Source organism: Magnolia sinica, chromosome 3 (genome assembly GCF_029962835.1).
Source record: "Magnolia sinica isolate HGM2019 chromosome 3, MsV1, whole genome shotgun sequence".
Lineage (NCBI taxonomy): Eukaryota > Viridiplantae > Streptophyta > Magnoliopsida > Magnoliales > Magnoliaceae > Magnolia > Magnolia sinica.
In genome coordinates, this window is record NC_080575.1 from 41,075,958 (window position 1) to 41,088,617 (window position 12,660).

Consider the following 12,660-nt stretch of genomic DNA (forward strand, 5'->3'; position numbering starts at 1 on the left):
TAGAACCATTGTAATCGAGTACTGGACATTGAACTTGGACATTCAATCATCTACTTTCATTTGATTCTACCGGGCTGCTACAACGAAGGAGATAATCAGGTATTTTACATTTAATTGTAAATCCCTTTCTATTTTGGTTTCTTTCAAGATTTGCCAGAAAAATCTTGTTGTATTGGTTTTCTGAGGAGAGCCAGGAAAACTCAGAAGTGGGGTTTTTTAATTGTGTAAGCCCACATACAAAGACACAATTGTAAAGGTTTTGGGTGAACCTGGGAAAACCTATTTTTAGTGAACGCTAATATCCCCTAGGTGAGGATATTAGGAGTGGAGTAGCATTTTGTGTGGCTGTTGTTTAACAGTTGGTGAACACACAGGCGAACCACTATAATCCCTTGAGTTGTGGTTGAATGATTTATTTTTCTAATCTTTAATTATTTTTATGGGATGTATATATGGTGGTGAATGTTGTAATTATTTAATTCAAGCTTTGTGAGAATGTTGTAATAGCTTAGAATTTATTTTCTGCTATTCCTTTATCAGCTTGATTTTCAATTTCATTTGAAAGTTGTTCCAGCAAGGTTGCCCTGCCATTTTTATGGTGTATGGCTGTCCCTAGAACAATACATTTTTTATTACAAGTTATTTCAATTCAGTTTGTATTTAATTCTGTATTCCTCTTCGATTTGAGATTTGATACAAAGACCTTTCTAGAAATAAGGTTGTCCTACCATAAACTCTGGTTTTTGGTGTAAGGTTGTCCTTAGAACAACATTTGTATCAACCTCTCAAGATCTGAATTTTGAGGTTATTTTAATTTACTGCATTGTAATTTACTTTGGCTATCATTTTCTTTTTATTTTCGCTGTTATAAGTTTTATTTGGCATTGTCCTATTCACCCCCCCTCTAGGACATATAGCTTGGCCTTTTCAAGTGGTATCAGAGCCTAATAGCTCTTTTTTAATTCTTGGATTTAATTCCTGAGCTAACGATTTAAGCTATTTAAGATGTCAAATTTTGATAGCCTTTCAGTCACTAGGCCTCCACCCTTTGATGGCTCCAACTATGCCTATTGGAAAGCCAGAATGAGGATCTTCCTCAAATCAATGGATGAAAATGTGTGGCAAGCCACAGTGACTGAATGGAATCCTCCTATCATGGAAGTTACTGGGGTTGATGGTTCAAAATAAATGAAAGCCACACCATATTACCAATGGACCACTCTTCAGAAAAGTGAGAGTAGTGCAAATGCTAAAGCACTAAATGTAATTACTTGCGCACTATCACCGGATGAGTTCAAAAGAATCATTTCATGTGATACTGCAAAGCAAGCTTGGGATATATTAGAAATGACACACGAGGGTACTACAATTGTCAAAAAATCTAAAGTCCAACTCCTCACAACCAGATTTGAAGAAATTCATATGGAGGAAAATGAAATGTTTATGGACTTTTACACTAGATTGAATGACATTGTAAACTCAATGTGGGGTCTTGGTGATAAAATCCCAGAAAGTAAAGTGTGTGCAAAAATACTACGCTCACTTCCTGAACGGTTCAATTCTAAAGTAACCGCAATCCAGGAACTTCGTGATACGAATAATATGAGGGTAGAAGAACTAGTTGGTTCTCTACAAACCTACGAGTTAAACTTTAAAGCTCCTAAAGGTAAATCTATCGCACTAAAATCTTCTAAATGTAATTCAGAAAAAAATTCTGATTCAGAAGATGATATGGCTCTTTTAGCTAAAAAATTTTACAAAATTTTCAAAAGCAAGAAAAGGGTTGATTTTCAAAAATCAAATGATAAAAAGAGTTTAGACCCAAATCTAGAAAATCTTTGAAAGATAATCAATGTTACAACTGTCAAGAATATGGGCACTTAGCAAATAGATGTCCTGAAAGGGACAAACCCAAGAAGATGGGTATGTTGGCTACATGGGATGAATCATCTGATTCTGAAGGTACTTCTGAATCAGAAGCGAGTCGGGCAATGAGGTTAAAGCTCTTATGACTCTAGCCAAATTCACATTTTCAGATAATGACTCTACAAGTGAAGAAAATCTGAATAGTGAATGTGAAAATGAAGATGATCTTCAAGACGCTTACAATGCCCTATATAAGGAAAGTTGTAAAATTGCTGTCAAACTTAAACTTCAAAAAGAAAAGTTTTCTAAACTCAAAAATTGTTTTGAATCACTTGTCTTAGAAAAATCACAAATTTCAGATTGTTTTGAAAAATCAAAATGCGATTTGGAATTCAAAAACTCCCTAATTATTGATTTAAAATCTGAAATTGAGAAACTTAAAACTGAAGTATCTTCTCTTCTGAGTTTAAAGGACACATGGAAGTATGCCCAAGGTGATCCAAAGTTAGAGAAACTTTTATCCGAATCAAGAAAATGTGGCGATCGATCCGGGTTGGGCTATGATAAAAATTTACCTCCTAAACAAAAGTATACTCCTCCTATGTTTGTTAAAGGAGAGTCCTCAAACTCAAAAGGGAAAAATACTTATCAAAATTTTTCTAGAAATTCAAAAACTTTTCAAAAACCTAGAAGTAACCATGTCAACTTTAATTAGAAACAAAATCCACTAGCTGAAAAGATAGTTGATTTACTCAAGGAGCTATTAAAATCTAACTCTATAGGTCATTCCTACAAATGTACACAAAAGAAGACCAACTATGTTCCTAAACCCAAAACAGTTATGAAATGGGTTCCTAAAGTTACCTGCTTGGTTGCTCACACTGCTTTCAAAGCAACAAGTCATTCGAAGTGGTACCTAGATAGTGGATGCTCCAGGCATATGACAGGTGACAAAGCTTTATTCACCGATCTGAAAGATATGACTGATGGTTCAGTCACATTTGGTGATGGTAGCAACTGCAAGATTATAGGCCAAGGTACGGTTCAACTTTTTAATCTTCTGGTATTTAAAAATGTTTTATACGTTGAAGGCTTAAAACATAACTTGCTTAGTATATCACAAATATGTAATAATAACCATAATGTTCGGTTTTCTAATCAAAGCTGTGAAATACTAAACAACAAGGGTTCTGTAATATTAACTGGTCGTAGAACATCTGAAAATTACTATATTATTAGTAAATCCAGCTCATCTAATCAAACATGTTACATGGTCCATACAGACGAGACGGATTTATGGCACAAACATCTTGGACATGTACATTATCGAAATTTATATAGATTGAGCAAACGAGAACTTGTAAGAGGTTTACCCAAACTTCAAAAATTAGATAAAATATGTGGTGAGTGCCAGATAGGCAAACAAACAAGGAATTCACACAAAAAGGTGAATTCAAATACCACATCAAGACCACTCGAACTTCTCCACAAGAATCTGATAGGTCCTACCAGAACGGAAAGTCGTGGTGGTAAAAAGTATATCTTGGTAATAGTTGATGACTTTACCAGATTCACTTGGGTAGTCTTCTTAAGGGATAAATCTGAAACCCTTGAAGAAGTAAGAAAAGTTCTCAAAAGGATTCAAACTGAAAAATCTTCTCAAATCAGTAAAATTCGTAGTGATCATGGATCTGAATTTGAGAATAGCAATTTTGAGAAGTTCTGTACCGACCAAGGAATATTACATGAATTCTCTGCTCCCAAAACTCCACAACAAAATAAAATTGTAGAAAGAAAGAATAGGGTGCTTCAAGAAATGGCTAATGTCATGTTGAATAGCATGAAGCTCTCTAAAAATCTTTGGGCTGAAGCAGTCAACACAGCTTACTATATTATTAATCGAGTATACACTAGCAAAGATAATAATAAAACGGCTTACGAATTGTGGTTCAATAAAAAGCCTACTGTTAAATACTTTCGAGTTTTTGGCAGCAAGTGCTATATTTTACGTGATCGTGAAAATTTGTGAAAATTCGATACGAAGAGTGATGAAGGTATTTTTCTAGGATATTCTTTAAACAGTCGAGCTTATAGAGTTCTGAACAAAAGGGCTGGTGTGATTCAAGAATCCATTAATGTTGTCATTGATGATCATTTAAACACACCAATTTCTAATTCAGATAATGATGAAGTACTAATCATTGATAAATCCGATACTTCATCGAATCAGATTGATTCTGAGTTGAGGACTGTTAAAGATCATCCAACCACACAAATTCTTGGAAACTCTCTCACCGGTGTTCGCACCCGTAGACAACTTGAGGATATATGTAATTATGTATGTTTTACATCCCAAATTGAACCATCTAACGTAAAAGAAGCTCTGGCTGATGAGAACTGGATTGTTGCGATGCAAGATGAACTCAACCAATTCGTAAGAAATGATGTTTGGTATCTCGTACCAAGACCTAAAGATAAACACATCATTGGAACAAAATGGATTTTCAAAAATAAGTCTGACGAATGTGGAAATATAATTAGAAACAAGGCTAGACTGGTGGTACAAGGTTATACTCAAATTGAAGGGATTGATTTCGATGAAACCTTTGCACCAGTAGCACGTCTTGAATCTATCAGACTATTTATATCCATTGCATGTTTTAGAAAGATAAAGATCTATCAGATGGATGTGAAAAGTGTTTTTCTAAATGGCGATTTACATGAAGAAGTCTATGTTGACCAGTCAATGGGATTTGAAGATTCCAAAAATACTGATCATGTATATCGGCTTAAAAAGGCACTTTATGGATTAAAACAAGCACCTACGGCATGGTATGAGAAACTAACAAAATTTCTTTTAAGTCATAATTTTCAAATGGGATCTGTTGATAAAACTCTGTTTGTTAAGAAACATAATGATCATATCTTAATGGTGCAGATTTATGTTGATGATATCATTTATGGATCAACTTGTACTAACTTGACTACTGAGTTTGTAGATTTGATGAAATCACAGTTCGAAATGAGCATGGTTGGGGAATTGACTTATTTCCTTGGATTGCAAGTAAAGCAACAACCTGAAGGAATATTCATTTCTTAATCTAAGTATGCCTTGAATCTAATCAAGAGATTTGGATTTGAGAATGGCAAGAATTTCGATACTCCTATGAGTACTACCCTGAAACTATCAAAAGACTCTAATGGTAAAATTGTTGACTCAAAACTTTATCGGAGTATGATTGGTAGTTTGTTATATTTAACTGCTAGTAGACCTGATATTTCTCTAAGTGTTGGTATTTGCGCAAGATATCAATCTGATCCAAAAGAATCTCACTTGATTGTTGTCAAGCGAATTATTAGATATGTCGCAAGTACTATAAATCTTGGTCTCTGGTATCCTCATGAAACCAATGTCCAATTAGCTGGGTACTCAGATGCTGACTGGGCTGGTAATCTAGATGATAGAAAATCAACCAGTGGTGGTTGTTTTTACATTGGAAATTGTCTAATTTCCTGGTTTAGTAAGAAACAAAATTCTATATCACTTTCAACAGCTGAAGCTGAGTATATCGCAGCTGGTAATGCATGTACACAGCTTGTTTGGATGCAACGAATGCTAAGTGATTATGGAATTAAACAGGATTCTATGTTATTACATTGTGATAATTCCAGTGCGATAAATATTTCAAAAAATCCTATTCAGCATTCTCATACTAAGCACATTGACATTAGATTTCATTATATAAGGGAATTAGTAGAAGAAAAAGTTATATCTCTAGAATATATTCCTACTGAAGATCAACGAACTGACATTTTCACAAAACCTCTCGATAAAAGCAGGTTTAAAAAGATGAAATTTGATCTTGGCATGTGCATTTTAAAATGATAATTCATGCCTTCTTGTATTATATTGTATATATTTGGTAGATTAAATTCCTTTTTTTGTTTAAATTGCAAGAAATTTTGAATTTTTGGGATTTATTCGACCAGTCGTGAGTATACACGACCAGTCGTAGATACCCACGACCAGTCGTGGAACACGGGTTTCACTTCAAATTGGGGATTTTTTTCCTTTCTTCCTCATTTCTTCTTTCTTCTCCTTGGAGCCGAACTTCGACTTGTCGAACCCATCCTTCAAGTTCTTCAAGGTTAGTGTTCCAAATCCCATTTTTCTTGCAGATTTGTGTCAAGATTGTTTCCTTTTCTCTCTTGAAGCTTTCTATTTTGAAAATTATTGAGATTTGAGGGTTTGGATTGTGAAAAATCTGTTTTGATTAAACCCACTTCTCAATCCTTTGCAACTTCCTAATTTCTTGAAATCCTTGTTGCAAATGGCTTCTAGAGGTAGAAAAACTACTTCCCGTGGTCCTTCTTCTTCCTCCAGATCGACCCCTATATCTAAACGTCATCTTCTTGTTCCCAATGATGATCCATCATATGTTAGGGACATTAGATCTCGTAATGTTATTGTTGAACATCCTGTTGATGTCAATCATATTGCACCTTTTGACATCCTTCCTATGCTTGAAGCTGTAGGTTGGATTAACTTATTACATTGGGGTGGGCCTGCATACCGGTCCATTGTCCAATCCATGTTTACATGTATTAGTGCATTTTCACAAGATAATTTAACCTTCCAAATATCCACTAGAGAAGGTCCTTTTGACGTTGATCGTCATTTAATTTCAGCCCTTATGGAAATTCCTGTGAATGATGAGGGTATTCCAATTCATAACTTAACTGATAAACCCTCAATGTCTGAAAAACGGATGCTCACTAGAGATTTATGCAACATGGATATTCAATGGACTCAAAAAGGGAATGCGCTCCCCGCAAGGTATTTGTTACCCAAGTACAGAATTCTCCACAGAATCTTTGTGTCTAATCTGTATCCTCGTTCGGGTAATAAATCTGACTTGACTTCGTTTATGGTTCGTGTTATCCATGCTATTTCTAATGGTACTCAGATTTGTTTACCATCCTTAATCTGTCATTTCATTCTTCAGTTTCGACTCCATCCTGGTCATAGTGACATTCCTTTTGCCTATTTTATGACTATATTGGCTACTCATATGTTAGTCGATATGCCAGTTGATGAGGCACCTATCCATCATCTGATTTTCAACAATACTAATATCAATAAGATGAAGTTGGATCTGCTTCCTGAACAAGGTGGTGGTGGTGGTGGTGGTGGTGGTGGTCCTGAAGAAGCTGGTGTTGACATTAATATGGATGACATTTTTGAGGAACTGGATTCTGACTCAGCAAATGATCTAGATTTTGTACCATCTGATGTTGATGCACGTCTGAGTGCAATAGAGGGTAAAGTTGAGGATATAAATGTAAAGTTGGAAAACATGTCTGTTGCTCATGATTTGCAATTCAAGTACATGCGCAAATATCTTAGGCGCTTAAACAAAGGCATGCACCAACTTGATCCCTCTATTCCTGCTCCGTCATCAAGTTCTAGTTCTGACTAGTTTTTATGAGACTTTTGGTATGTAATAACTTTATAACTTAGCATTTGACTGACTTTGAGTTTGATATTATCTATGTTTTATGCTTACCTCCTAATGTTTACTCTCATGAATTCCTTTATTTAGTTCTCCTTTGTCATATTGTGACAAAAGGGGGGAGAATGGTTTGTTCTTAATGTGATTGTGAGAGGAGTAGCATTGGTTATGTTACTCAGGGGGAGTCAAGGGCAGTATCTGTTTGATCTTGTTGAATGAAAATGGTTGAATGTTGAAACTGGTTGAATATTGAATATTGAATATTGATTTGCAGGTATTAACCAGTTGTTTTACTTTTGTTTATCTTGGTTATGTGTTTTGTCACTAATTTGACAAAGGGGGAGATTGTAAGTGCTATAGTTTATATCCCTATCTGTTGTCAAATTTATGGTGCCAAAATCACTGTTATGTTATATATAACTTGCATAAGTGAAGCTCTCTCATGGATCAACATTCATGAACAAGCTATGCTCACATCAAGTAAAGCTCACAAGACAAGACTCAAGCTGAAGAATACAAGGCAGTTGGTAAAGAACTCAAGACTCTTTCAAGATTGAGCTACATCAAGATTTCAAGATTGATCTACATCAAGACTTCAAGACTCATACTTCAAGGTCACTTGTTCCTAATGTTTCAATGTCCATACTTCATGATTGAGGTTTGATTGACCATAGGTTGACCTTAGAAGTAGGTCATTTCGGATACATAAACCGAATGTTTATTTTACATGTGATTGGTCTGTTCTTCGACTAGCCTAGGCCTTCTTCGACTAGTCCTAGACTTTCTTCGACCAGTCTAAGAAATTTCTCGAGCAGTCGTGAGTTTGTTACAAATTACGGATGAAATCTGTTAGGATTCGACTAGTCCAGGAATCTGTTCGACCAGTCGTAGGAACAGTGTCGACTGCATCTTCGACCAGTCGAACATCTTCGACTCGAATTCCAGCGAAGTTTTTCAGGACCTACGACCAGTCGTAGGAGACCTTCAACCAGTCGTAGAACGGTCAGAGCATATCCCGCCGGATTTTTCAAATATCTGTTATTGCTTCGACTAGTCGAAGAGCTCTCTAGACCAGTCGAAGACACGATCTGCTCACCTATAAATAGTGCACAAATCTCAGAAGAAATCATCGAATTACTTAATCCATTCAAGCCAATCTTCGTCGAACTTCTGAAAGATAATTCTGTGCTCCATCTAAGCTAAGTGTGCTTATTTAATATTCTCTTTCCTTAGCTTTATTTTAATTGATTTTGTTTCTTATATTCCAATCTGATTTGATAAGAGGAATTATTATTCCCTTTCTTTGGAATCAAAATCAATTAAGGCAAGCCCTATTCGGTTTAATTTAAAATCTATTAGAATTAGAACCATTGTAATCGAGTACTGGACATTGAACTTGGACATTCAATCATCTACTTTGATTTGGTTCTACCGGGCTGCTACAACGAAGGAGATAATCAGGTATTTTACATTTAATTGTAAATCCCTTTCTATTTTGGTTTCTTTCAAGATTTGCCAGAAAAATCTTGTTGTATTGGTTTTCTGAGGAGAGCCAGGAAAACTCAGAAGTGGAGTTTTTTAATTATGTAAGCCCACATACAAAGACACAATTGTAAAGGTTTTGGGTGAACCTGGGAAAACCTATTTTTAGTGAACGCTAATATCCCCTGTGTGAGGATATTAGGAGTGGAGTAGCATTTTGTGTGGCTGTTGTTTAACAGTTGGTGAACACACAGGCGAACCACTATAATCCCTTGAGTTGTGGTTGAATGATTTATTTTTCTAATCTTTAATTATTTTTGTGGGATGTATGTATGGTGGTGAATGTTGTAATTATTTAATTCAAGCTTTGTGAGAATGTTGTAATAGCTTAAAATTTATTTTCTGCTATTCCTTTATCAGCTTGATTTTCAATTTCATTTGAAAGTTGTTCCAGCAAGGTTGCCCTGCCATTTTTATGGTGTATGGCTGTCCCTAGAACAATACATTTTTTATTACAAGTTATTTCAATTCAGTTTGTATTTAATTTGGCATTCCTCTTCGATTTGAGATTTGATACAAAGACCTTTCTAGAAATAAGATTGTTCTACCATAAACTCTGGTTTTTGGTGTAAGGTTGTCCTTAGAACAACGTTTGTATCAACCTCTCAAGATCTGAATTTTGAGGTTATTTTAATTTACTGCATTGTAATTTACTTTGGCTATCATTTTTTTTTCCACTGTTATAAGTTTTATTTGGCATTGTCCTATTCACTCCCCCTCTAGGACATATAGCTTGGCCTTTTCAAATAGCTCTTGGTTTTGCATGAATTTTTGAACCGTATCCTCTTAAGGCCTCTTCTGATTTAAAATTTGAGTAAGGGCCTCTTGTGGGTTAGCTGTTTGTCCATTCCTCCAACTGAAATTTGGATGATTTCTCCAGTTGGAGCTGTAAGTATTTGAGGTGGGTCTTCTAAAAGGTCTTTAGTAGTTGTTTATAGCATTTGATTGCTCATTAATATCTCTTGAAAAACAGGAATTGTTGGGTGATTTTCAGTTGTATGTATGTTAAAAGCACAAATACCACAAACAACTTTCGCAGCCTTTTCGGGTTCTGCCTTCTTAAGTTCCATGGCCTCGAATTTTCTTATGAGTTTGGCCACTCTTGCATTTATATCTTCCTCTTTTAACACATAAATTCCTCCCCTTTCCTTTGATTGAGTAGGCTTAGAAGTGGTATTTCTTGAGAAGGTATCCCATGACTGCGCATTTTTAGTGAGTTTATCAAAATAATCTCATGCATCATCGGCTTCCTTATTCATAAATTCCCCATTACACATCATCTTTACAAATTGGCGCAAGGATGAGGTCAATCCTTTATAGAAAAAAGCTCGTTATCCATCATGTTTCATAGTCATGTTATGGACATGAATTTATGAGATCCTTAAATCGCTCCCAACATTGGAAGAAGGTCTCATCTTCTTTTTGTGCAAAATTCATTATTGCTTTCCTTAAGTTATTCGTTTTGTGATATGGGAAGAACTTTTTAAGGAACTCTAGTGTCATCTCAGCCCATGTGTCAATGGACCGTTGTCTAAATTAAGGAATGTAACCGTGACTTAGCCTTTTCTTTTAAAGAGAAAGGAAATAATTTCAGTCTTACTGTGTCCTTAGACACGTTTGGGAAGTGTAATGTAGATCTTATTTCATCAAACTCTTTCATATGCAAGTATGAACTTTCATATCTAGTCTATAAAACTTAGGAAAGAGTTAAATCACCCCTGGTTTAACTTCCACAATTCCTGCATTCAATGAAAATATCATGCAAAAAGGTGTACTCACCCCCGTCGGTTGTAAATAATCTCGTAGAGTACAAGGCGGGGGTGCGTGATGCTTCTCATTTTCATCCTGGGCTTCCTCAACTAGGTGCTGAGGTTGATGTGTAGCTATAACTTCTACTGACTTAGAGGATCTTAAGTGGTGTCTAATTCGGTGATGGATAGGCAACCCTTCAACTAATCCTCCTTCACTTAAGAGACGGAGAGTGTTATCACGAACCCACTTGGGCATGAAACACTCTCAACCCTCAAGTAACTAAACAACTAAAATCTAAGAGAAAGAAAAACTAAAACAAATAAGAAATCTAAAAAGATAAGACAGAGTTGGAGAGAGGTTACTTGATTAGGGTTGCTATGTTAGGATTCTACAAAACAGAAAAACGATGTTAGTCTCTAAAAACAATTTTAGAAAAATCTTAACCTAAAAGCATAGCCAAAAAATAAACCATATTCTTAAACTAATTCTAATACTAATTAATCTCAGAAAAACGCAGCTGTAGTCCCCAGCAATGGTACCAAAAACCTGTTCATAACCCCGAGTGTAGGTCGCAATGTAGTAATAACTTGGTGCGACCGAAGTCGAATCCACATGGAGTAAACTCGTACGTATTCTAAAAGTAACTGGAAGTAGAACAAGAATAATATTTAAATCTAAATATATAATAAAAGAGAGTAATTGTGAATGTGATTTCAATAATTAAAAGGGAACTAGAGCGCCAAGGATCCACTTGTAGCTACCAGGATGCTATCTTACTTGATTCAAGAAATACAATTGGAATTGGAGTTCTATCTTATCCAATTGGAAGATGGAGCAATTAAACCAAATCTGAACTTCTCATGGACCTAGCCACACGTGAAGGAGTATTGTTACGATTAGAAGGGATTCCATCATCCTACCATGCCCAGGAGACGATGGTGAACAACAGGATTTACCAATCTCAAAATGGGAAAAGAAGATATTCAAAGCTATCACAGCATCTATTGTAATTTAAGTCACAAAAAATCATAAAAAACTGAAAATATTCCTTAAATTCAAACTAGAAATCAATGAGGTTCTAGAAAAACAAAAATCAAAGCAAGAAAATCATCCCAACATGCTACAAGCTTCACCTCTTAGCCCTAGTTAAGAGGTTTAGCCAACCATAGACATGATTAGATATAAAACCCTGAAAGAAAACATTAAAGATAAATAAGGAAGAAAAACTCTTAGGATGCTGCTCCATAATTTGGCTCTGCTTCTCAAAACCTAATTCATGTTTAGATCCCCTCAAACAACCCATATTTATAGCCTTTGTCCAACCATCTTTGAAAATCACCTTAAATTTACGTACTCAGCGTAACGCCTTCGATGTCATTGAACAGCCTTCGATGTCATCGAACGTAACTTGAATCCGGAAGTCGCGCCTTTTTGCATTGCATAATGCCTTTCGCACTGCGTAACTCTTCGTGTCATTGAACAGTCATTCGATGTCGTCGAAGGGTGTTTAAGTAATCAAAAAATGTATTAAGAGTCTTCCAGCGAGTTGCTCTAAAAATCCACAAAAATCTCGATGTTATCGAATCGCCTTCGATGTCATCAAGTAGGTCTTCGAGCAATCGAACATGGCTTCGATGTCATCGAAAACTACATCCAATTTATCCAGTAACCAAACTTGATTTTCACGTAATTCTTCAATGTCATCGACCCGTGCTCGATGTCATCAAACACTGGCTTCGATATCATCGACCAGTGGTCGATGACATAGACAGTGAAGTTCAGATTCTGTGAATTTCTGTACTTTGCACTTTCAACTTCCTCTCTTCTCCACTTGATTTCCTTGAATCTTGAGGTCTTGAAATCTTCAATCTTGGTCTCCTATGATCTATTCATTGCCTTGGTGATTCTTGAGCATCAAATCCATGCTTTTAACATTCTTTTCAATCCAAGCTCTTAAACTCACCTTGCAATACAAAAGTGTATAAAA

At 35.7% G+C, this 12,660-nt stretch overlaps 1 non-coding gene across 1 annotated transcript; it reads left to right on the forward strand.

Moving 5' to 3' along the window:
• Positions 1 to 10,269: 10,269 nt before the first annotated feature.
• Positions 10,270 to 10,376, forward strand: LOC131241692 (small nucleolar RNA R71). Its single transcript, XR_009169248.1, has one exon. It is a non-coding gene; the product is annotated as a small nucleolar RNA R71 (small nucleolar RNA).
• The last annotated feature ends 2,284 nt before the right edge of the window (positions 10,377 to 12,660 follow it).